The sequence below is a fragment of the Vulpes lagopus genome, chromosome 6, assembly GCF_018345385.1.
Source record: "Vulpes lagopus strain Blue_001 chromosome 6, ASM1834538v1, whole genome shotgun sequence".
In the NCBI taxonomy this organism is placed as follows: domain Eukaryota; kingdom Metazoa; phylum Chordata; class Mammalia; order Carnivora; family Canidae; genus Vulpes; species Vulpes lagopus.
This window is the reverse complement of record NC_054829.1, coordinates 31,419,415-31,446,883: the sequence shown is the minus strand read 5'-3', so window position 1 is coordinate 31,446,883 and position 27,469 is coordinate 31,419,415. Positions and strand designations below refer to the sequence as shown.

Genomic DNA, 27,469 nt, shown 5'->3' with positions numbered 1-27,469 from the left:
TCAGACTCCAAATATTTTATGTAGACTTAACATATTATTTGAAATTATAAGTAGATTTTTTGCTCTTATTATAGTAAGAAAGATCTTTTAAATCCTGTCTATCAATGAGAACAGCTACTTTTGTTTGATGAAATAAGCAGCCTTTTAAAACCATAGAAGCAAGATTTAGCAATGTTAATGACAGGATTGTAGAGTTTTATTTATTTGACACTCCAAAAGATACTATTCCTTTAGCCTATCTGTGACAGTTTGTAGAATCATCTTCCTTTGATTTGCTGCTATTGGAATGAAATAGAAATGGAAACAATCGGTTTTCAAACCAATTAATTAGTAGTGATGAGTTCCAAGGTCAGAGTGTAGTCTTTCTTAACGCCATGTCTTAAATGCAAAACAGTGGCTCCCTCTTCTTATAAGATAGAACTACAGGAAATGAAAAGGCACAGTCTATTGAAACATCAGAAGGCTTTTTTAGAGGCTGCATATGGCACTGGACTTGAATTTTGGTTTAAGCATTATTTTTTGTCCTTTTGTCCTATTTTTACAGATGTTTCTATGAAGTTTTGAAAAACTCTAAAAACCCCCAAACTAGAGGTTTCTAGCCTGGCTTATTCGTAGAGTTCTTTATTTTTTTTATCCTTTCTACTTTTCTTTCTTTCTTTTTGAAACAGTGAACTTTACAGAAAATAAGGACCTAAGCAATGTTCCATTTTTGAAAAATCAGAGTACCTCCTTGGCTCTGTTAATATATTTTTATTATTATAATCAATATAATACAGACATGATAGGTTTTTAAATTTCCAGTTATTCTGGCGTATTTTCCCTTATCTGCAACAACGTTTTCTAGCCTTTCCCATATTCAAAAATAGGAAGTAAGCAACAAGTTAATTTAAAGGAGATCTGCCACATTGGCATTGTTGAAGTTTTCCTTTGCTATTATCAGATTTGCACTACCTCTGGCTAAATTTATTTGTTCTTCCACTTTCTTCAGATTGTAGTACTGGTATAATTTAGTTTACTTATTTCACTGGAGCATTAGGTTATTTATACTAATGTTGATAATATTAATGATGATAATAACTATTGCTGTCATTTAATAAGTTCTTATTTTTGCTAGATGCTACATCAGACATTTTGTTCATTCATTCAGCGAATTTTTGAGTAGTTTCTATGTTCCAGACATTGATCTAGGGTCTAGAGATATAGTGGTGAATGAATAAGACAAAGCCCTTAAGAAGTTTATGTTTGGTATATTGTTTCTAGTCTATATAAAGTATACAGGTAGGTATTTTCTTAATTTTATAAATGAGAAAGCTGAAACTAGAGAAGGAAAACAAATTTTCCAGCATTCTATAATCTATAAGTGACCAAGTTTTAGTTTGAACCCATCTTACTTGATTCCAGTCTGCATTCCGCTCCATTCTACTGCCTCTTGATAGATCTATACAATTTCCTTCTTCATTAAAGATCTTTATAAACATCCAAGATTGGTCTGAAGTGCTTGACTATGGATAGAATTATTTTTTATCTTGGTGCTTCAAGAAAGTTAGAAGACTAAAACCTAATACTTTTTTTTTTTTAATTCTTATTTATTTATGATAGTCATCACAGAGAGAGAGAGAGAAGCAGAGACATAGGCAGAGGGAGAAGCAGGCTCCATGCACCGGGAGCCCGACGTGGGATTCGATCCCGGGTCTCCAGGATCGCGCCCTGGGCCAAAGGCAGGCGCCAAACCGCTGCGCCACCCAGGAATCCCTAAAACCTAATACTTTAAGCATCAAAAAGAATATAATATTTAGGATTAGTTTAAGCAAAAGAAAGTAGAATTTATACCCTGAAAACTATAAAAACATTGTTGAAAAATTAAAGAAGCTTAAATAAATGGAAAGATATCTCCTGTGTACAGATCAGAAGTCTCAATATTGTTAAGATGGAAGTACTCCCCAATGGGGGATGCCCGGTGGCTCAGCGGTTGAGCACCTGCCTTCAGCCCAGGGCGTGATGAGACCTGGGATCGAGTCCCGCATGGGGCCCCCTGCATGGAGTCTGCTTCTCCCTCTGCCTGTGTCTCTGCCTCTCTCTCTCTCTCTCTCTGTGTCTCTCATGAATAAATAAATAAAATCTTTAAAAAAAAAAAAAAAAGGAAGTACTCCCCAAATTGATGTACAGTTTCAACACAATCCCTGTCAAAATCCCAGCTGAACTTAAAGTTCATTGGGACCTAGGCAGCCAAAATAACCTTAAAGAATGCAACAAAGTAAAAAAAAAAAAAAAAAAAAAAGAATACAACAAAGTTTGAGGATTCAGACTTTCTAATTTCCAAACTTACTATAAAGCCACAGTAATCCAGCTAGTGGGGTGCTGATGTAGGATAGAAATATAGATAAGTGAATTAAAATTGAAAATGCAGAAGTAAATTCTTTCATTTATGGTCATTTGAATTTTGACAAACATTCTAAGACAATTAAATGGAGGAAAGGTTAGTTTCTTCAATAAATAGCTCTGAGGCAACTGGATAGCCACATGCAAAAGAATAAAATTCAACTCCTATTTTATACCATATATCAAATCGATCAGATACCTAGATGTAAGCTATAAAGCTATATGACTTAGAAGAAAACATAGGTATAAATCTTCATAACCTTGGAATCGTCACTAGTTTCTTGGGTATGACACTAAAAGCACACACACACACAAACCAAAGTAAAAATAAATTGAACTTCATCAAAATATAAAACTTTTTTGCTTCAGAATATGCCATCGAGAAAGTAAAATGACAGTTTACAGAATGGAGGAATATAATTGCATATCTTATATCTGATGAGTCTAGTTTCCAGAAAACATAAAGAACACTTGAAAAACAATGATAGAAAGATAAGTAACTCAATTAAAAACATGAAAGATTTAAAAAAAATATTTTATTTATTTATTCATGAGAGATAGAGAGAGAGGCAGAGACAGAGACACCTGCAGAGGGAGAAGCAGGCTCCACGCAGGGAGCCCGACAGGGGACTCCATCCCAGGTCTTCAAGATCACACCTGGGCTGAAGGCGGCGCTAAACAGCTTAGCTACCAGGGCTGCCCCCAGATGAAAGATTTGAATAGATATCTTTCCAAAGACTAAATGCTGATGGTCAGTAAGCACATGAAAAGACACTCAGCAGTCGTTTGTGAAATACACATCAAAACAAAGATGAAATACCCCTTCACACCACTAGGACAGTTATAATAAAAAAGACAATATCAAGTGTTAGTGAGGTGTAGGAACATGGAAACCCTCATACCTTGCTAGTGGGAATGTAAGATATTGTAACCACTTTGGAAAACAGCTTGGCATTCCTCAAAAAGTTAAATGTAGAGTTACTCTATGACCCAGCAGTTCTGCACCTGGGTATATGCCCATGATAATTGAAAACATGTTTACACGGAAACATGCACATGAAAAGTCATAGCAGCCTTATTCATAATAACCAGAAAATGGAAACAACCCAAATATCTTATCAACTGATGTTGTTTATCAACTGATGAATGCATAAATAAATAAGGTATATCCATACGACAGAGTAGTGTTTGGCAATGAAAAAGAATGAAGTACCGATAGATTGGTAACACAGATGAACATGTTAAGTGAGATAGGCACAAGTAGCTACATATCCTATGATTACATTTGTGTGAAATGTCCAGAATAGTCTAATCCATAGAGACAGAAAATAGATTAGTGGTTGTCAGAGTCTGGAGTGAAACAATGGGGAGTGACTAACTAATGAGTACAAAGTTTCTTTTGGGTGTAATAAAAATCTTCTGGACTTGGGTACTGATGATGGTTATACAACTCTGTGAGTGTACTAGAAAATACTGAATTGCTTAAAGGGGTAAATTTTATGGTAAGTGAGTTATATCGCAACAAAGCTGTTACATGTATTTAAAAATCTATTACTTTGGGGATCCCTGGGTGGCGCAGCGGTTTGGCGCCTGCCTTTGGCCCAGGGCGCGATCCTGGAGACCGGGGATCGAATCCCACGTTGGGCTCCTGGTGCATGGAGCCTGCTTCTCCCTCTGCCTGTGTCTCTGCCTCTCTCTCTCTCTCTCTCTCTGTGACTATCATAAAAAAAAATAAAAATAAAAAAAATAAAAATAAAATAAAAATAAAAATCTATTACTTTGGTTTTGGATTATCTGTGTTTGGGTTATTTCAGTTTGAGTAACAATGTAATCTAGACTTTAATTATCCAGGAGGACCTTTAATCTTCTTTATTTTTATGCATCTGTCTACTGCCTTACTTTCCACCAGCTAGTCTTACTACATACAGGCAAAAACTGATAGAGTAATATGATGTCATTTTTATTTATACTTCCTTCTTGGTCTTTAAAAAAAAAAACTTTAATGTTATATTAATTTTCAAACCAAGACTGGCATATTGTTGCAATTACATCATTTGGAAATATGTTTATTTTCAAGAGTACGGATTTGATTTAGAAACTGCCTTTCCTGCATTCTTTGTTATTCATGGCAATTGATGGCCACACACTTAAAATGCTCCCTGGCCAGAGCATAAGAATGTTGGGGGGTCAGAGTAGAAATGATTTATGGTTTGATAAAATGCAGGCAGGTTGAATATGACTTTTATAATGTGTCTGTGAGACCCGCTTATGGAATGAGTTCATACATATCCTCTTTTTTTGTAAACATGGAATTGAAGTAGGTTTTATTTCTTGAATGTTCTGGCATGGTGCTAGTGAGAAGTGTGAGTGTCCTACCCAAAGCATTCATTATATAATAGGAAGTGAAGTTTTCCGAGAGAAGTAATGGGCTTGGAAGATCGAGAAGGTAAACTCGTTGCTGGGAGACAATTCCTTTCCACTGATATTCCCAATGCATTTTCCTAGGGAGTGCCTGGTGCTCCTTTGCTGTAGTTGCTAGACAATATTCCCTCTTATTCAGGGTGATTGGATAAAGAAACCAGTTATTTGGGGCCTGGAATAGAGACAGCAAGGAGACATGGTTCTGAATGTGGTGTCTGGCTCAGGCGTACTTGCTAGTGATGGCAGGATGGGCTGGACAGAAAAGAGTGGGTGGCAGTATTTGATAATACAAGACAGTGGCATCACCACTTTCATTGCTGGTCTTCTCTTTTAAAATAGGTTATGTTTTAGCCTCTTGTCAAGTTGAATGTTAAGTATCCCTGTAGCCATTGCCTGCCAAGTATTGGCATACGTGGAAAGAATTCTATTAACATGGCTTCAGTTCCAGCTACATTTGAATTGTTAATTTTAATCAAGTCTTTGCTACATTGGTCCTACTTACCAGCAACCTTCCCTTTGCCTCTTAGTCTTTGTGCCCAGTTCAAGTGATAACAAGCTCTAAATTTAGCTTCTTTTAATCCCTGCCTAACCTTATAGTTGTTGGTTTCAACAGCTCCCTAGGGTGATGGAATATATTATTTTAAAATTTATCTTCCATTCTTTAATGCAGTTTTGAACCTAGATTAACAGGTGATCTATTTTGTTTAAAGTAGAATAGATTGTTCAGCTTTTATTTATTTATTTAAAAGATCATATTTATTTATTCATGAGAGACAGAGAGAGAGAGGCAGAGACACACAGGCAGAGGGAAAAGCAGGCTCACCATGGGGAGCCTGATGTGGGACTCAATCCCTGGACCCTGGGATCATGCCCTGAGCCAAAGGTAAATGCTCAACCACTGAACCACCCAGGTATCCCAGATATTTCAGCTTTTAAAGGCAGCAGGAGTGGGTATGTTAAATAATGACCATTTGTTCACTTGAATTTCTAAAAAAAGAAAGTTTTATGCTAGAGAAACATTTGAATTATCATAGTATCTTAGAGTTAAATTGAAATTTGAGCTATCATCCTCTCTCTTCTTCTAACAGAATGCTTTAGCTAAAAACATCCGCAGAAAATAACAATTTAAATAATTTAAAAAACTCTTAAAGAGTTAACTCATACCAAAGTATACCAGTTTTCATTATCAAGGAAATTATGTTTTAAAATTTGTAAAATTATTTCCTTTAGCAAGGTTAATTCAGTTTTCTCAGTTATTTTTTCCTATTTATTAGGTAGATGTTATATTCACTCTCAATTTGAAGCAAGTCATTCTTCTCTACTCTCAATATTTCTCCCCCAAATATGGAAAAGTCTCTTGGACAAGTGACTTCATAGTCACCTTTGAGTTCTATCTCCCTGGAGTTCAAGTTGTGCTTGAACTGAACAGAGAAGTCTGAGTTTTATTACCTGGAGAGATGCCGAGACTGAAGTCCTATTAATAGATTCCCTGATTCTGCTGAAGTTCATAATGAGATGTTTGCCATTTCCAAGGAGAAACTGGGAAAGTAAAGCTTAGCATGTCTTCTGTGATAGGTGGAAGTTTAAGATAGGGGCCAAGCCGTACAAGGGATTACAAGCGGGTTCTCTGAAGCACCGTGTGGCATTCGAGATCCTGGTGGACTCGAAACTCAGAATGTTACAAGGAGCATGCTTGCAGTGAAGGATGAGGTGGAGGATGAGGAGATTCCTAACTGGGCCAGAAAAAAATAGGAAGGTCCTCACACTATCCATAATCCCTTCTTACTGTTATGACTTAGGCAAAAGTACAAAACTGAATTTCCTTCCTTTCTCATGCCTGTCTCAGGTTTGTTTCCTATGGGGCATAGAGGAAAAGGAGGGCAGGGAGCAAAGTGGTGTCACTTGTTTTAGTTCTTTTTTAAGGTCTTTGGGTGCCAAACTCTTTATTGATGGTCAGTTTAGATTTTCATGAGCAAAAGTTGGAATAATGATTATTCCCACTTACTGAACACAAGAATTGTACCAAGCATGTTATATTGTTTTATTTAATCTATACAACACTATATTAGCATTTTTCTGTAAATTAATACATAAAGCATTTAGAATATTGCCCAAAATGTAGTAAGAGTTCAATAAATGTTGTGGTTAACCCCTGTTTTGGAGACAAGAGAACCATGTCTTAGAGCAGCATTGGTAGAATTTGAATCATGTGTATGAAACTCTAAAGTCTATGCCCTAAATTATTGTGCCCTGATGTGTCTCTCTTTTTCAAGAACTCAGCTTTTTTAACACAAATCTTCCCCTGTTATTTCCCTGTAAAAGTACTCTAGGATCATACTTGTATTGTTAATTCTATATCCTAACTCGTTCCAGTTTGTGAGTCCTATATCCTTCCACACACACACACACACACACCCCTTGCATTTATCCCTAGGGAAGTTCATTCTTCAAATTATCAAGGTCTGGACCAAATTTATTTAGTGAGAATGTAGAATTTTTCTTACAAGATTTTAAAAGGACAAGTAAAATAATTACACAAAAGGATCTGTTTAGGCTCTTTTTGCATGGTAGGGGGTGGACCAAATAACCTTTGGATCACTTCCACTTGTATAATTCACCATTTCAGCAGGACAGCAACATTTCAGGCCAAAGTTCAACTTTTTTTTTATTATTAAATTCTTTTATCGTCGCCAGGAAACTAGAGAAAATGAATTCTTCACAGTGTGCTTGTGCATGCAACTTGAAACGGTTTGCACACTAAATGAAATTAAATGAAAGACAGCTGTTTGGGAAAGAGCTGTCAGAAACTGATTGGGTTCTATTAGAGGAGAATGGGACTAGGAATAAGTTTTCAGAAACAGGATATCAGTGGTTTAAAAAAGCAAGCAAATTTACATAAGCAAAAGCTCTCATGTGGTTGTGCTATTGCATGTCTTTTTAGTTCATCCATCTTAAATTGTTATTTGCTCTTGCTGTGTAGGTGTCTGCTTTCAAGGCTCCTCTTCCCATATCAAATGTGCAGCAGTTCATTCTTTTCTGAGAAGTAAATACAGTACAACCCCACTACAATGCTATTTGAAGTACTTTGGTTTAGGTTAAACTGCAAATCCAGTCATGTTCCCCAAACCACTTCCTTTACCCCAGTACCTCAGTTCCTGCCAATATACAAAGGGGAGGACCACCTCGGGCAGGTTGCCAGAGGTGCTGCAAGGCTCTTCTGAGATGGCTGCTAGAAAGAAGGCAGCAGTTATATCCCACAACAGACTGACCTGTGGTGATAAGTGTGATGATGTTACTGAGCCTTTGATTTGTGCCTGTACCGTGTACCTTCCAGGTGCTCAAGTTACGTTACCTGTGTGATCCTCCTCCAGCCTCCTCCCCCAGACCCCATTGCTCATTGTTTGGGCATGTGTTTTCATATTATAGGTTGCCCTCAAGCCTTGCTACTGCTGAAAAGCTAGCTTCACTCTGCTATCCTTAACCTTCCTGTAAGTGCATAGTAGGATCTCTCCCGGGCTCCAGCGGCAGATACAACGCTGCACATGCAACTGCCTCAAGGAATTTTTTTCTAAGCCTTTGGGGGTTTCACTCTTTGAAATGTAACCTAACCACAGCATAACCTCATACAGGAGATTCAGTTAGCTTTCAAAGTTAGGAATCTTAGATAATGTTGTGTTCATAAAGTCTTAGGTTCTGGCACCTCTCCTTCCATTGAATTTTTGCATTTTTCAACCTCACTTAACAGTGGTCTTTCGTAATTCACTTAGGCCCAATCTCAACTACCTTCCTCTGAGATCTCGCTTGCTATCTTCTCAGTAACTTCTTTCTTTTCTCTGATATAGAACACAGGTCCACGTCCTTTCCCTTGGTTGAGATTAAGTGTGCCCTGTGATTCAGTGTGCCCTCTTTAGCCCACCTTTCCTGTCTACCTATCTTATCACAGGGTAGACCCTATTACCACTCCTGAAGTATCTGTGTCCATGTCTCCAAGAGCCAAGCACATGGCATCATCTCCAGTCTCTCCAGCCATCCACAAGGACACATTTTCAAACTGAATCACAGGAACGTCCTGGGTATCCCATAGTTCCCCATTTATAAAGCCACATTTGGGAATAATAATGAAAGGTTAAAGTGTCAATGCTCCCCTAAGATAGACCCAGCATTTTCTCTGACCAAGAGAAAAGTGCTAGCAAAATAAGTATGTCTTGATTATTTTCCCCACTTCTCTGGTATAATTTACATATAATTTATATAAATGAGTTTCTGGCCTTCCAGAATTATGTTACAACTCCTACACTCAGTACAACTCCAGCAAAGTAAGTGGGGCAGGCACCAGGTCAGAGGCACCCTGCAGGATTTGCTATCCTTAAAAAGACATTTATTGAAGCACATATCACTATTAAAGGTAACCCTGAACCTACTGGAGATATTTGTTGGTGAGAATATTTGCTTCCTAGTCCTAGAAGTTCTTTTGATTAACTGTGAATGCTTTTCTCCTTTTTCTCCTGGTTATGATCCAGAGTAGATACCAATAATATTCTTCTTTATAATCAGGAAGTTGTTGAGCACTCATTCTGTGAGAGTCATGGCCAGAAGGGACAGTCTGTGGAAATTAGGAATATTCTACCTCTAATTTTCTCTGCATCACATAATGAATAAAATCATCAGACCATCCCATTGTTATCTAGTTAAAGGAGATTTTTGTGTAGTTTATCTTACCAGCTTCCTTTCTCATTCATTCAGAACACATTTATTGAGTACCTGTTACGTGTTAGGCACTGTGCTTGGGCTGATGTTAGAAAAATTGGTAGTCTATATTCCCTGCTCTTGAGAACTTATGGTCTGGTGAGCTGTATTGAGGAAAAGTGTTTTTCTGAGTGTTGATATGATGATTACTCTGTTAATGGCATTTATGTCAAAAGTGTGCCTTAATATATTTCTCTCCTTCTTCATTTGGCCAATGTAATATTTATCTTCTCTACAAAATGCGATCAGCCCTTTTGTCTACCTGATCTCAGATGAGATAACAAAATATACATAGGGGTACATAATGACACTGTCACAAATGTATTTCTTTCTTTAGATAGTCTTTCTGAATTCTTGGCAATTTTTAATTTTTAATTTTGTGAGTCTTAGCTATAGTAATTCAGATTTAATTATCATGTGATGAAGCTGGGGTGATTGATTTTAGTGCAGCCATAGGAAAACAAAGCCAACAGCTGGGCTGCAGCTGTGTCCTGGCTGGTTCTACTGAGCTGTATTCAGAGGGAAAAGTGGTGGCAGCTCCCCAGGCTCCCCCACTCCAGGAGATGGTCCTCTTTGGTCATCCAAAGCAATACCTGCCAGATGCTTTTGAAGCCAGTTCAATTAACACTCAGGAAGTAAGACTTCAGTAAAAAGGTATTAAGAATATAGTTCATGTTTAGTAGGCATGTCATCACCGTTTTCCTCTTTACAAATTCAATAAATTCCCTACACAGAAAGAATATTTACCTAATATAATTGGGTATTATTTCCCCTAAATTGCAAAGATACGCTTTTAAATTTGGTTGTCTTAAAGTTCTCTAAACTCTCATATAATTATTGACCCAGGGATCCCTGGGTGGCGCAGCGGTTTAGCGCCTGCCTTTGGCCCGGGGCGTGATCCTGGAGACCCGGGATCGAATCCCACGTCAGGCTCCCGGTGCATGGAGCCTGCTTCTCCCTCTGCCTGTGTCTCTGCCTCTCTCTCTCTCTCTCTCTCTCTCTCTCTGTGTGACTATCATAAATAAATAAAAATTAAAAAAAATAAAATAGATTTATAACAAAAAAAAATAATTATTGACCCATGATGTCTAATTTTTGCCTGAAAATATTTTATAGATTCTATTGGGTAGGATAGCATACTTATGTTTAAAGTGTAGTCAGTTGGTTTACTGATGTTTTAAAATTTCAGTAGAATGTGCATTCACTACCTTTTTAAAAATATATTTTATTTATTTTAGAAAGAAAGCACACATGTGAGAGAATGGGGTGGGAACAGGAAGGGGGAGAGTTTTTTTTTTTTTTAAACAGATTTATTAGAGAGAAAGGGGGAGGGGTAGAGAGCAGAGGGAGAAGGAGAGAGACTCCTAAGCAGACTCCACACTAAGCCCAGAGCCCAAAGCAGGGCTTGATCTCAGCACCCTGAGATCCTGATCTGAGCAGAAACTAAGAGTCAGTTGCTTAACAGACTGAGCCACCCAGGCACCTCTGCATTAGCTACTTTTAACTTTCTTTTCTAACTTAGATTTTATTTGTAACTTAGGTTCCTTTTTTTTTTTTTTTTTTTTTTTTTAAATATATTTTTAAATTTATTTATGATAGTCACACAGAGAGCGAGAGAGAGAGAGAGGCAGAGACACAGGCAGAGGGAGAAGCAGAGGGAGAAGCAGGCTCCATGCACCGGGAGCCCGACGTGGGATTCGATCCCGGGTCTCCAGGATCGCGCCCTGGGCCAAAGGCAGGCGCCAAACCGCTGCGCCACCCAGGGATCCCCTGTAACTTAGGTTCCTGTGAGAAAGCTTTATCACTTTCTAACAACAAATGCTTTTTCTCTTATGGATGAATGTTCTGATGCATACTAGGCTCAATATCTGGCTATCAGGGTGACTGGATGGAACTCTTAGCAGAGTCACTATACTGAATATGACCATTTAAAGGTTTCTGCACATTTGGCCTGTTAGTGAAGGCCTTCCCATAATTAGTTCATATAGAGGTTTTCCTGCTGTATAAATTAACTGGTGCACTTGAAGATGTGATTTTCCTAGCAAAAGATTTCCCACAGATACTATTTCCATGAGGTTTCTCTGCAGTACAAATCTTCTGATTGAGTAATCAACTCTGACTTCTGTCTGAAGTCCTGCCAACATTCAGTACAGACATAGTTTCTCTCCAGCATGAATTTTCTGGTATTCAAGCAGTCTTAATCTTTTCGTGCACTTTTCCACATTCAGTACATGTATAGTTTTTCTCTTGTGTGAACTTGCTGATGCCATAGGAGTTGTGGCACTTCTGGTTGTTTTACTAATTTATCCTATGTATTTGTGATTATTAGTGACAGGTGTCCAGTCCTGAATCATAGCAAACCCTTCAGCCTCATTGAACAACATCCTTTGCACTAAATCATATTTTTTTTGTTTTATATCTATAACTATTAAGGTGGAGTTGGACTATTCTCTGTTAATAACAGAACCTGTTCCAAGTTGTAATATTAGAAAACAAAACATTTGTTTCACACTGACTCATTTATATAGATTGCATACTGTTTACCATAATATTCATCCTTCCATTATTCAATCTGAGTGTAATACAATTAAATGACAGTTACTTACTTACCTATGCTGTGATAGTCAGTCTTTTAATAGAAGCTTTTGAGGGCTCTACACAGCACTTTGCCATTAAATTTGTGCAGTAATATACGATGGTTTCTGTGTTACATTTTATGATATATTGGCATATAAAAATTGTTTTATCAAGAATATTTTTCCCTAATCTTGTTACTCTCATTGTGATGAAGTTTTAAAAAAAGGTTTTTTTTGAGCATAGTTGATGTACGATGTTATATTAATTTCAGGTGTGCAACATAGTGATTCACCACAAGTGTAGCTCACCACAAGTAGAGCTACCATTTTTCATTTTGTGTTGAGTTTTTTATTTTATTTTATTATCGAAATATAGACTAAATATTTATCAACCTGTGTTTCTTTGTCATGGGTTTAATGTACAAGTAAAAATATTGGTATTTCCCTAAGTCTTCCATAATATAATTTTCACTAGACAACAACTGATTTGTCAGAGTTAATTATTACTTATATGTCATATTTTTGTAAGTACTATTTATTGAGTGCTTACCTTGTATAACAGATACTGTGGCAGAATATTTCATGTACTGTCTTATTTAATTATCTTAGTAATTTTTAGCATGACACTGTGTTTTCAAGTTGGTGACCATTTCAGATGGGCTAAAATAGAGCATGAGTAGCAGTAATTTAAAGTGACTCATTGACAAAACATGTAAAGCTAGAGCAATAGGCTAAATTATTCAAATATTTTTCAGATATAAAATTTTCTTTTACCCAAATAGGATTCTGCCCTTTGAATAGTGAGAAAATATGGTCTTCTGTTTAAGCAAAGAATTTGAGAGTCACTAGATTATAATGTGAACTTCTAATTTTTACTATCTAACTAACTCTGTAAGTCATTACATTTCTGTTACAATCCCCAACTGGAAATGTTGAATGAATGTGCCTAACTATGACTAGAGTGCATTTTATACATTCACAGGCTGAGAGCATCTGTGAATAGTGCCTGGTTTTCAGTTAGTAGTGTTTGTTCATGGTTCTGCGTCCTATTGAATTGTGACTTTGCTTATATAAAGAAATGTCTATAAGGCCACAAGCAAGTAAAGTTGGAATTTCTTCCTTGGGGAAATCTGAAGTGTTGAGTTATAAGCAAATATTAAGGTTCAAAGTGGGTAATATAATGAGCACAGTCAAGGAATTAGTAATTATGTAACACTTCATGTTTGCAAAATGTTTTATAGCCATATTCATTAATTTACATAAGTCCCCTGGAAGGTAACAATGTTATTACATGTGTTTTATAAGCAGGAGGGGCAAAATGTGGGCAAATTAAGTGACAAAAAGAAGAGTGGCAAAAATTAGGACATAGGTTCTAAATTGTGGGCCTATATCCTATACTACATTGCTTCATTAGGGAAATGAGATAAAATGCTTCTGTTTTGTTATAGACATGGGTAGAGTGCCTATTTGGATAGTTGTTTATGAATATTTATATAGTTTTATATATTAGTTTCTTTTATTTTTTGGTTATGTGTATGAAAAATCTTCCAACACAAATTCTGATCAATGAATATCTGAGCTTATTAGCTCATGGATTAAGTCCCGAGTTATAAACTCTCCATACAATGGTGTAGATGTCATGACCAACAATTGGTGAATTATGTCCAGTGGATGGATGGTCCGTGTTGATCTAGAGAGAGTACATTGTGAAACCAACAAAGGTATTACCGGGGAGAACTGACCTTTTTGACCACACACTGCCTGTGGCTTCTCTCTCTCTGTCACTCTGTTTCTCTTTGTACTTTCCACCCCTCCCCACCCCCCTGCAAAGAATAGCAAATTTCTGCTTAAAAGTAATAAATTTGCTCACAAGCTCAAAAAGGTAAAACAAGACCTTCCATAACAGAAGAGTAGTCTAAAAACTGACTTGGGCGCCTACATTAGAAAGCAGAAGGAGACACGATAAATTATTGCATTCAATTAACTTTTACTTACTGAGTGCCCAGAAATTGCTTGAACGCTCTGAGGTATGACCAGAAGGGAATGAATAATGATTTTTTGAAAATAAATATACCATAAGATACACTGTTTAAATGACTGCTATTCTTCAGTGTAGCCATTCTTTACAGGAATCCAACAATGCTGTCATTGCAAAAAATATTTTTAGAACTCATCCTTTTGAATTGCCTTTAGAAGCCATTTATGCACTGTAAAGGAAAACAGTCTCATATTTATTTAAAGTCATACCATGTTTTTTTAATCAATCCTTCCTCTTGCAAAGAAAGGGGAAGTATTACCCAGATAGATTACTGACCTTTTCACCAGCCTTTGTTCTGCACTAATTTTTCTTTTCTTTTCTGTTGTCTGTTAGTTCTATACTTTAAAAAATAAAGATCTGCCTTTAGCAAATGTATTTATTTTTTTAACTTTTTATTTTGAAATAATTTAGACTTACAGAAAAGTTATAAAAATAGTACAGAGTTCCTGTATATCCTTCACCCAGCATCTAACTTAAGCACAGTATGGTTATCAAAATCCAGAAAGTAACATCAATAAAGTACTATTTGTTAATTTATGTACATTATTTAAATTTCTCCAGTTTTCCCCATTAATATTCTTTTTCTGCTTCAAGATCCAACCCAGGATCCCACAGTACTTCATTTTGTTGTTGTGTGTCTGTCCTTGGTCTCTCCTAATCTGTGACAGTTCCACAAGAACATTTAAAGGAAAGTACCACCTCCCTCCCAACCCTTGCAAAAAAAAAAAAAAAGAGCCATAGACTCTGATTGTGATTCCAAAAATTTCTCTGTCACTGTCACTGTCTTGCACATTCTTTTTTCCCCCATGATTTTATTTTATAGTCTGCAATACAGTGGAATAGTTGACAGAACAATTTGTTCAAATTACTTGTCTTTATATTTGAGGGGTTTTTTTTGTATTTGAATTTTGAAGTATAATTAACATACAGTGTTGTATTAGTTTTAGGTATACAACATAATGATTTGACAATTCCATACATTACTCAATGCAGAAGATGTGTAGTCACCACCTGTCATTAAACATTATTAGAATATTGCTGACTATATTCCCTATGCTGTACTTTTTATTTCTATGACTTATTTATTTGATAACTGGGAGTTTGTACCTTTTAATTTATTTTATCTATTTGCCCATGCTACCCCCTCCTTCCCTGCCTTCCCCTCTGGCAACTACCAGCTCTCCGCGTTTAAGAGTCTGTTTGTTCATTTGTTTTTTGATTTTTTTTATTAAGATTCCACATGTAAGTGAAATCATAAGGTATTTGTCTTTTTTCTGACTTATTTCCCTTAGCATTTTACCCTTTAGTTTCACCCATGTTATTACAAATGGCCAGATCTCATTCTTTTTTATGGCTGAGTAATATTCCATTGTATATATACACCACATCTTCTTTATCCATTTATCTATTGATCGACACTTGAGCTGCTTTTGTATCTTGGCTATTGTAAATAATGCTACAATATAGATCTTTTATATATGGAGGTGCATATCTTTCATATATATCTTTTTGAATTAGTCTTTTTGTTTTCCTTGGGTAAATACTCAGTAGTGGAATTACTGGATCATATGATATTCCTATTTTTAATTTTTTGAAGAACTTCCACACTGTTTTCCATAGTGGATGCACAATTTACATTCCTACCAATAGTGCATGAGGGTACTTTTTTCTCTGCATCCCTGCCAAATTTGTTATTTCTTGTCTTTTCGATTCTAGCTATTCTGTATCTTGTTCATTTTTTCCTTTATTTGACCAGTTGTGAGCCTACCATGTGCCAAATTTGTACTGATTGCTGCAATAATGTGAAGAGTGTGATATGCTTGGTCATAAAGGAGCTCATAGTGCATGAAAACAACACAACTATCCATAACCATGGTACAGATCTAAATGAAGCTCTGGGAGTTTTGTCCTGGTGCTCAGAGTCTCTTGTATCCCTATCTTCCTTCCACTTTTTCTGCCATCACCTTAGTTCAGCCTCATTCCTTATCTATTAGTCATTTCCTAGCTGGTCTCTCTAGTTCTGACTTTCTTCCCCCTTCTGACTCACCCCAAATACCTCTGTACATGCAATATCTTTCTATTCAGTAATTCTTAGTAGCTCTCCCCACGTTTAATTTTTAACAATTTCCCAAGTTTGTAACTTGGGAGACCTGATGTTTCTGTTAATCACTGGGACTACTCTTATAGTTTCTTCATTGGTTGCCCCATATCTGCTCTTGTATCTGCATGTTGTAGGCAGAGTGATCTTTCATAAAATACAAATCTGATTACATCATGCTTCTGCTTGACCCTTTCAGCAACTTCTCCTTGTTCTTATGATAGCATCCAAAATCTTCAGTAAGGCCTATTAGGCCTTGTATGATTTGGCCATAATATTATTGCCTCATAGGGTTTCTGAAAGTATTAGATGAGTTAAAACTCATAAAGTGCTTCAAAAAGTACCTGGAATGTAGTAAGCAGTCAATAAAAATATATATTCTTATTTTAATCAAGAATTTGGTGAATTTTATAAAATGCCTTTTATCATATATAGAGGTGACAATATGATTTATCTCTATGATGTTTTAATATGGTAAATTATATTAACAGATTTCTTAATACTGAGCTATCCTTATATTCCTATATGAACTCCATTTGTCATGGTGATTATTCTTTCAAGGTGCTGCAAGATGGATTATTTGCTAATATTTTATTTAAAATTTTGTACCTATAATGAGTGAGATTTATCTGTATGTAATACATTTCTGTGCTAGTTTCTCATTCTCTGGTCCTTCTACTAGATATCTTATTTCCCTTTTCATAGCATTTTTTTTGCTACAGCAAGTAATTATTTATGCAACTATTTGTTTGATGTCTTTTTCCTGCTAGAATATAAATACTATGAAGTAAAGAACCAAGTCTTTTTTGTTCACCACTGTTATTTCCTAGCCCCTAGCACAATTCTGAGAGCACAGTAGGTACTCACCAAATATAGTTGTTGAATAAATGAATAAATTTGTATGATTAAAAGGGAATGAACACATTACTGACTTGAGCTCCTCCTAGTATAATCAGTGACTGTGTCAAATTGTTCAAGTGCTTTAAAGTTAACTGATACCACGCAGGGACATTTTAAACAAACAGTGGGCCTTTTTCCTGTTTCCTCTGGTCTCATAAATACTTGAGATTTAATAAAGAAGTAGAATAATTTTATAGGAGAAGTTATTATATTGTTTCTTACGTACAGCACTTCCAATTAGGCTATTTTTCTTATTTAAATAATGGTGAAAAAATATAGTCCTTTGTCACTTGTTTCAAGACTGACCACTTAGAACTTCTCAACTTTTTGTTTTTCCCAACACTTAAATGTTTAAAGGAAATTTTGACTGTTAGAGATAACCCACCACTGGCAAAGTTCATATGAAAAAGAGAGAACCTGATTGGCCCACATCAACATTTAGGTTGGTCAGAGGGCATTGACCCAACATATAACAAATTCTTGGTCAATATAGTACCTTTCATTTTGTTGGCAGGGATATGGGGGTATATGGTATAAACCATGGCTGCTACCCCTCAACAAGGTAAAATAACATCCCTTAGAGGAATGTGGGTAGGCAGGTGCCGTAATATATATCTGCTACAACTTCTTACTGCCTTGAATCATTAGAAAAGCTTCATAAATGCTCTGGCTTTCAGTTTCTTCACTTTTAAAATAAGGCTAATAAATTCTTGCAAAGTTACTGTAATGATTAGGGATAATATATGTAAAATGCATGGTGCATTGTAGTATTCAATAGGCTATAGCTAGTGTTATTCATGTATGAGGTAATAATAAATGTGTTCTAATCAGGAACACACAAAATAAAGAACTCTAACTTCCAAGGAGTAAAGATGTAATGTCAAACCTCAGAGACCTTAACTTTCTTATAACCCATTCTTTCCATTTTAAAGAAATGAGTGTAGAGAATTCTACATCTAGCAATATGGTGGGTGAGTACATTATACCTAAGAATTCTGGTTAAAGTGTAAAATTTGTCTTTTTAAAGCAGGTTCATCTAGAGACAAAGAAAAGTAAATGTTGGCCAGAAATAGCTGAAAAAATAACATTTCTCAGAAGAAGAAAATTTGGAAGGATTTTCCCCTGAGAGCAGCTGCCAATCTTTGGTGAAGTAGAGTCTGGGTTCTGATGGACACTTGACACACTCAGAGTTGAGAGGATAGGAGACAAAGCTAGTTCTGATCAGGAGAAGAGTAAATGGGAGCTTCCTGCTTATAGCTGAGACTCCAAAGGGCAATAACCTCAGTGGGCAAACTAGGAAAAGCTGTCCCTCAAGTAGGATAGCCTGCTCTTCTCAGCTATGGCTCTGGATGGATTGGGGTATGGGGGGAGGAAAAGGGTATATGTGTGTGGGTGTGGGGGGGATCTTCCATTCATTCATTCAACAAATATTTATTAGGTGCCTATTTTGTACTCATTCTAGTCACTGGGCATTGTGAGAATTTTTATACAAAACTTGTCCAATGTGGTTTAGGGTAAAAATTTAAACCTGGCCTAAAATTGGCCTAAAAGCCTGCCAATGAAAATTTGGTGTGAAGAACTATGGTTTGGTAATGTCCCTGGATTGACAGTGTTCACAAACATCCATAATGTTAAAGCTTCCTACATTCTAGGCACTAATCTAAGCACTTTATGAGTTCTAACTCATGTAATTCTTCTAAAAACCATGTGAAGCAATAATATTATCTTGAAAAGCAAGGAGGTTAAGTAACTTATTTACTTAAGAGCACATAGTTTATATGTAGAAGAATTTAGTTCCAATCTGTGCTTTTAACTACTACACTATATTGTCTTTCATGTAAGGATACTTTTCTCATACGTATATATGTGTGTATATATATCTTATTTGAGAGGCTAACATCTTGCTTTGATAGGGAACACCAAATGCGTTTACATAAGGTCATTGAAATAACTAGCAGAGAACTCAGAGTATCACATAAGTGTGACGTCTCTTTTCTCTGAAGCCTTATAAGAGTGTTTCCTAAAGTAAAACAGTGAACTAACATCCTGATGTCACTTAGTTTGTGAATAGTTTTTGCTCATTTTGAATAATCAGTAGACCTCCCAGTTAATAAAGACAGGTTTTCTTACTTTCATTTTAATAATCAGATAAAGGTATGGTTGAAAGAGAATATGTAACTGTCTCAAACTCTCGTGACAAACAGGTGACAGAGTTAAATTTTCCCACATAATGTCATTTTCGATGAGAAATATATCCTTATTTAAAATATTACGTCAGTGAGTCATAAGCTTTATGAAGCACTCAAGCCAGCAGTAACATTACTGAGCCCTGTACTAGACATATAGCAAAGAGGTCTGAAAACTGCATAGAGCTTTAACATTAGTTTCTACAGCATTCAAGACAAAATTAATTTAGAGTCAGGCAAGTGGAACTGCAGAATTTAAGAGGGCAAGAAATGAATGGTCTGTGTTCACTTCTTTTTTTATCCTCTCATTTTCTTTCGTTGATGTTCTTCTCAGATGCCAGAGACCAGTCATGGCTGCCAGATGACTGGGCTCTGCTGGCTCATCAAGAGGTTGTGGCAGTGCTTGTTTCCATGAGAGCTGGAAGAAAAGATGCAATGGAAAAAGCACAAGCAGTCATTTGTCGGTAGCTGGCTGTGTAATTCTCAGTGCCCTGTGTTCCTCTAAATGGGAATGGAGTCTGATAACTCTTAGAACTGGGGCTTCCTGAACACAAATTACAAGGCATGCAGGCTGAGCTTTAGTGTGAGCAATGGCAGAGCACTTTGGGTAATGTGTCACACACCCAGGTTTGTAGGGATAATTGGTACAGTTTGGCTTCGATCAGTTTGGTTGCCAAGAGAATTGGATATGCCTGGGGAAAGTAAAAAATGCCTCATTTCTGGGGCTATTGGAACCAGTTAGATATTTAAAAGACTTTTTTCTTTCTTTCTTTCTTTCTTTCTTTCTTTCTTTCTTTCTTTCTTGTATTTTTATTTTTATTTTTATTTTTTTTTATTTTTTTTCTTTCTTGTATTTTTAAAAGGTAAACCTCTTTTTGGATGATGGATGAGATAGTTGATCTTAAATATCATGTAATCTGCCATGAAATTTGATGGTAATCTCTGTTCTTAGAAGCCCATCTTCCATCAAAGCCCATTCTTCGGTGTCATTTAGAAGTGTAATAAACATAATAAGGCACCATGATACATAGGATAACAGAAAAAGAATCTATAAAACGGTTATTGAAATGATACCTGTGAAGTCAAAGCAAGACATCCCCATAGTGGATCTTCACAATGACTATCAGTATTTATGTTGATGGGCATTCTTAATTCAACCTGGTGTTCCTTTGTCGCTTCTCAGGTGCTAGATCTGACATGAATAACTTGGCTGTGTAACTATAATGAAATGGAGATTGAATTATACACATCTATGTCTTTGAGCCATGCAGTTTCTTTGGGTTGATGATAATGTTGTTTTTTCCTTGTAGTAGCCAAAAATAATCATTCTTTTTATCAGTTTTTAAATATTCAGACTTAGCTTTTAGTTAGTGTAGCCTAATTTATTGATCACTTCCATTCCTCAGTTCTATTGTTGTACGTATTATTTTTCTGGGGCAGCCATTTAACTCTTATGTATGTCAGAAAACAATTCACACTAAGCAAAATAACTTTCCTTCTTTATGGATTATTTTGTATTCAAGTCTTCCAGTGCTAAATCACTGTTGGCAACGATCAGAAGCAGCAGTCAGAAGTGTTTCACTCCTTTGAACAACTGTATCAAACTCTGCCTACCTCCCTGCCTCCCAAATTGGTTTTCATGTGACACTCTGGTCAGTGTGAGATTGCTGCTGGTCTGAAGATGACACTGTACAAGGACTTTCCAACAGCAGAGGTGCCTTTTCACTTCCTTTTTGCCTAAATTTCAGCAACTGTTCCAGACCCACAACTGAACAGCTTGTTTTCCAATCAAAATGGATTCTTTTGCAATTTGACCTTTTTTGGAAATTAGGTACACTTTCCAACATATATGTTTTGAGGCCCTTGGGTATTTGAATCATTTCCTAGTCTACTTTCCCAGACATAAAAGATACCATGTGTGAAATATGTGGAATGAGAATGTCAAGGTGTTTGGGTGGATTCTTTCTGCAGAAAATATACTTGCCTATTGCAGTTTCTCTGTCAAGGCTTTAAAATAAGAGAAAGTCTAAAAGCACCTCTTCAGAACTGAAATCATTTATGTCTACTAGTATAAATAGAACATTCTAGAATATAAGCCAATGAACCAACTCAAATACCAGCCTTATTCAGTGTCTTGTGCAAAGAAAGTCTTCCTGGCTCTGCTTTTCCAAAGCACTTTCCACTTCTATAAGCACTTATCTCACATCTCAACCTGCCTCTGAAATATTTTTTTCACTTCTCTCCCCATCTACCACTGAAACCAGGGTAGAAATTTCATCTTACTGATTTTTGTATTCCCCCAACAGCTATACCCAGTCCCTTGAATGTAGCCATAGATCAAGTACACACCTCAGCCCACCTGATTTCCCCTACTAAGAAAGTCTGTTCACTCCCTCATCTCTATTAGAATTATGTGCTCTTGAAGCACGATTTACATACTATTCCAATGACTTGTTTATTCTATTAGACTGTTTCTTCTATTAGACTGCAAATTCCATGGAGACATGACTATGCCCTCCATCTGTATTTCCACAGGGCCTAGCATAATGCTGGGACACAGAGAGTACTCATTACATTTCTACTAAATGAATGTTGGATTTATTCAATAAACAGTGCCTTGAGTTATAGGAACAGAGGAAAAGGGGCCCATTTTCTATGGTTAGCTGCACTGCATAATAATAGACATAAATGACAGTTGCGCATTACAATGCATATACATGCATTAGTGCTTTTTATCCCCAGAGAACCGTAAGTACCAAGAAGTATTCTGCTTATGGTCATATCATCATGACAGGAAGAATATGTTGCTTTCAACTGTTACTTTAAAACATAGAGATGGTAATCTATCATCTGTTAGGGGCTTAAATAGAATTGATTGTTGTGCTTTTCTCTGATCTACAATCAAATTTAGATTTGAATTTTCATTGTATCTGTTGATAGAATTGCCATTAATTAGTCAGCTATCCCACAGATATAAGACCCCTGAGTTCTTTTTTTTTTTTTTAAGGTTTTATTTATTTATTCATAGAGATGCAGAGAGAGAGAGAGAGAGAGAGAGGCAGAGACACAGGCAGAGGGAGAAGCAGGCTCCATGCAGAGAGCCTGACATGGGACTTGATCCAGGGTCTCCAGATCATGCCCTGGGCTGCAGGCGGCGCTAAACCGCTGAGCCACCGGGGCTGCCCAAGACCCCTGAGTTCTAAGAGATACCATGCCTCCTCATATCCCCAGGTTCCCAGCATAGAGCCTAGAGAGTGTGGTAGATAATCAGTAAATATTTATTGAATTGAATGTTAGAATGACTGTATGACCCAATTGGAAAAACCTATACAAATTCTTTATCTTAACTTCAAAGTGAAAGTTCTTTTTATTGCTGGTGGAATACCTGGGACCAAGCGACTATCAAGAGAAATGTTGAAATCTTACAAAGATGGTGGTATTTACAAGTTAGAATATGCATCTGGTGTTGGTTGCTCCCAGATTCTTCCTTTAAAAGATTAAACTTCATTCCTTTAGAAGCTTAATCCTACTTGTTTCTCTATCTCTGTCTTAGATTCTTACTCAGAGAAATAAACTTTAAAAAAGGTAATGTGAGGAGAAATCAGATCACAAGAGTAAAATTTTTCAGCATATTTTCTGTAATTTTCAGACTGATCTGACAGAAGTACAAGTCTCATTAATAAAGGGCTTATAGATCCTGCTGTATATTTGTATTCTCACATGAATTGAATTTGATATTAAATATACAGCTCTTATGGGGCACATAGGTGACTCACAATTAAGTGTCCAACTCTTGATTTCAGCTCAGGTCATGATCTCAGGGTTGTGAAATGAAGCCATGCATTGGACTTCATGCACAGGGTAGAGTTTGTTTGAGATTCTCTCCCTCTTCTTCCCATTCATACACACACTCTCTCTTTCTCAAATAAATGAATAAATAAAATCTTTTAAAAAGATATCATTAAATATACAGCTCTTAGTAAGTTATTCCCTTACTTTTAAAGTGGCATTGAATAATTTTAATTTAAACTCTCAACCTAGTTTTGGTAACCTTTCAATTTTGAAACTTAACATGTCATTGAAATTAATTTTTATTTAATCCCAAGGATAACTTCCTAGAGATGGAAAGGTAGCTAGTCTTTTCCACTTCTTGTGAGATATTATATAAACTAAGCCACTTGCAATATCATCTACTACATTATATCTTTCTTTTATCATCCAGGGCACTCACCAGTCTTGCTTCTAAAGGGAATGCACTAGGAATGTGACAGCCACACAATGATTTAGCTGCTGGAGACCTTAGAGATCATCTGTTTTAAGCGTATCGTTTTATAGATAAGGAAAGAGGCTTTGAGATTTTAACTGACTTGTGTAAGATTATATAGCTAGTCCATGACTAAACTGGAACGTCAGTCTTTTGACATCTTGTCCAAGACTCTTCCTACTATGTCTTATGGATTTTCTTTATCTAGTGAGACAAGATGCTCACTTCCAGGCTGCAACTGACAGAGTTGTAAGAACTGAGCATTTTGGGTGGCAACACACAGCCAATATGTAGAGACCTAAATAAATTATTCTTTATCTAGAGAGTTAGCCATTAGGTACAGGGTAGACACCATAGGGGAACAATGATGAGATGCCTTATTTAATGAGGAGGGTAAGATTTTTCCTTAGTGTTAAACTAGGAATCAATAAGCATTGGATCCCAGTGGATATTTACACAGTTGTCTTAGAGTATGTTGCCAAAGCAAAAAAGATGACTGGAGAACTCAAGACCATATGTTTTCATCCTAGAGAAAGAGTGTATCAATCAGAGAATATATTGTTTAGCTGTTGAAGCACAGACAAGGTCAAATCACAAGATAAAAGTTGCCTGTGCCTACATGACCATCCTACTTCAGTGATTTTCAAACTTTAGTGCACTTCTGAAGTAGCTAGAGAGCTTATTAAAATATGGATTACTAGGTCTTACCCTCCAAATTCTTAGGGCCCAATAATTTACATTTCTAACAAGTTCCTGGATAATTCTGATTCTGGTTGGGGAACTACACTTTAAGACTCACTGGTGTATAGGTATATTTGTTTTCTATTGCTGTGTAACAAATTTGGCAGTTTAAAACAACCTATTTATTAGCTCACAGTTCTCTAGGCCAAAAATCCAGGACAGCCTGGCTGAGTTCTCTAAGCTGAAATCAAGGTATTGGCTGGCAACATTCTCTTTTTTTTTTTTTGGCTGTTAGATCAGGCCGTGTTTTATTTTATTTTTTTATTTTTTTTATTATTATTTTTTTTATTAATTTTTATTGGTGTTCAATTTACCAACATACAGAAAAACACCAAAGCTCATACCGTCAAGTGTCCACCTCAGTGCCCGTCACCCATTCCCCTCCAACACCCGCCCTCCTCCCCTTCCACCACCCTTAGTTCGTTTCCCCGAGTTAGGAGTCTTTATGTTCTGTCTCCCTTCCTGATATTTCCCAACATTTCTTTTCCCTTCCTTTATATTCCCTTTCACTATTATTTATATTCCCCAAATGAATGAGAACATACACTGTTTGTCCTTCTCCGATTGACTTATTGCACTCAGCATAATACCCTCCAGTTCCATCCACGTAGAAGCAAATGGTGGGTATTTGTCGTTTCTAATGGCTGAGTAATATTCCATTGTATACATAAACCACATCTTCTTTATCCATTCATCTTTCGATGGACACCGAGGCTCCTTCCACAGTTTGGCTATTGTGGACATTGCTGCTAGAAACATCGGGGTGCAGGTGTCCTGACGTTTCATTGCATCTGAATCTTTGGGGTAAATCCCCAACAGTGCAATTGCTGGGTCGTAGGGCAGGTCTATTTTTAACTCTTTGAGGAACCTCCACACAGTTTTCCAGAGTGGCTGCACCAGTTCACATTCCCACCAACAGTGTAAGAGGGTTCCCTTTTCTCCGCATCCTCTCCAACATTTGTTGTTTCCTGCCTTGTTAATTTTCCCCATTCTCACTGGTGTAAGGTGGTATCTCATTGTGGTTTTGATTTGTATTTCCCTGATGGCAAGTGATGCAGAGCATTTTCTCATGTGCAAGTTGGCCATGTCTATGTCTTCCTCTGTGAGATTTCTCTTCATGTCTTTTGCCCATTTCATGATTGGATTGTTTGCTTCTTTGGTGTTGAGTTTAATAAGTTCTTTATAGATTTTGGAAACTAGCCCTTTATCTGATATGTCATTTGCAAATATCTTCTCCCATTCTGTAGGTTGTCTTTTAGTTTTGTTGACTGTATCCTTTGCTGTGCAAAAGCTTCTTATCTTGATGAAGTCCCAATAGTTCATTTTTGCTTTTGTTTCTTTTGCCTTTGTGGATGTATCTTGCAAGAAGTTACTGTGGCCAAGCTCAAAAAGGGTGTTGCCTGTGTTCTCTTCTATGATTTTGATGGACTCTTGTCTCACATTTAGATCTCTCATCCATTTTGAGTTTATCTTTGTGTATGGTGAAAGAGAGTGGTCCAGTTTCATTCTTCTGCATGTGGATGTCCAATTTTCCCAGCACCATTTATTGAAGAGACTGTCTTTCTTCCAATGGATAGTCTTTCCTCCTTTATCGAATATTAGATGACCATACATTTCAGGGTCCACTTCTGGGTTCTCTATTCTGTTCCATTGATCTATGTGTCTGTTTTTGTGCCAGTACCACACTGTCTTGATGACCACAGCTTTGTAGTACAACCTGAAATCTGGCATTGTGATGCCCCCAGATATGGTTTTCTTTTTTAAAATTCCCCTGGCTATTCGGGGTCTTTTCTGATTCTACACAAATCTTAAAATAATTTGTTCTAGCTCTCTGAAGAAAGTCCATGGTATTTTGATAGGGATTGCATTAAACGTGTAAATTGCGCTGGTTAACATTGACATTTTTACAATATTAATTCTGCCAATCCATGAGCATGGAATATTTTTCCATCTCTTTGTGTCTTCCTCAATTTCTTTCAGAAGTGTTCTATAGTTTTTAGGGTATAGATCTTTTACCTCTTTGGTTAGGTTTATTCCTAGGTATCTTATGCTTTTGGGTGCAATTGTAAATGGGATTGACTCCTTCATTTCTCTTTCTTCAGTCTCATTGTTAGTGTATAGAAATGCCATTGATTTCTGGGCATTGATTTTGTATCCTGCCACGCTACCAAATTGCTGTATGAGTTCTAGCAATCTTGGGGTGGAGGCTTTTGGGTTTTCTATGTAGAGTATCATGTCATCGGCGAAGAGGGAGAGTTTGACTTCTTCTTTGCCAATTTGAATGCCTTTAATGTCTTTTTGTTGTTGGATTGCTGAGGTGAGGACTTCCAGAACTATGTTGAACAGCAGTGGTGAGAGTGGACATCCCTGTCTTGTTCCTGATCTTAGGGGAAAGGCTCCCAGTGCTTCCCCATTGAGAATGATATTTGCTGTGGGATTTTCGTAAATGGCTTTTAAGATGTCGAGGAAAGTTCCCTCTATCCCAACACTCTGAAGGGTTTTGATCAGGAATGGATGCTGTATTTTGTCAAATGCTTTCTCTGCATCTAATGAGAGGATCATATGGTTCTTGGTTTTTCTCTTGCTGATATGATGAATCACATTGATGGTTTTACGAGTGTTGAACCAGCCTTGTGTCCCAGGGATAAATCCTACTTGGTCATGGTGAATAATTTTCTTAATGTGTTGTTGGATCCTATTAGCTAGTATCTTATTGAGAATTTTTGCATCCATGTTCATCAGGGATATTGGTCTGTAATTCTCCTTTTTGGTGGGGTCTTTGTCTGGTTTCAGAATTAAGGTGATGCTGGCCTCATAGAACGAATTTGGAAGTACTCCATCTCTTTCTATCTTTCCAAACAGCTTTAGTAGAATAGGTATGATTTCTTCTTTAAACGTTTGATAGAATTCCCCTGGGAAGCCATCTGGCCCTGGACTCTTGTGTCTTGGGAGGTTTTTGATGACTGCTTCAATTTCCTCCCTGGTTATTGGCCTGTTCAGGTTTTCTATTTCTTCCTGCTTCAGTTTTGGTAGTTTGTGGCTTTCCAGGAATGCGTCCATTTCTTCTAGATTTCCTAATTTATTGGCGTACAGCTGTTCATAATATGTTTTAAAAATCGT

The 27,469-nt window shown here is 36.7% G+C and overlaps 1 protein-coding gene and 1 long non-coding RNA gene across 4 annotated transcripts in view; one reads left to right on the top strand and one right to left on the bottom strand.

Annotated features, from left to right (window-relative positions):
• Positions 1–27,469, top strand: part of RAD51B (RAD51 paralog B) — a 735,346-nt gene that overhangs the window by 221,434 nt on the left and 486,443 nt on the right. The gene's annotated exons all lie outside the window — the stretch shown is intronic.
• LOC121492995 overlaps positions 19,290–27,469 on the bottom strand; it is a 47,602-nt gene continuing 39,422 nt past the window's right edge. Inside the window, exon 3 of the long non-coding RNA XR_005988360.1 lies at positions 19,290–19,762. This is a non-coding gene — a long non-coding RNA (uncharacterized LOC121492995). The remainder of the gene's footprint in view (positions 19,763–27,469) is intronic.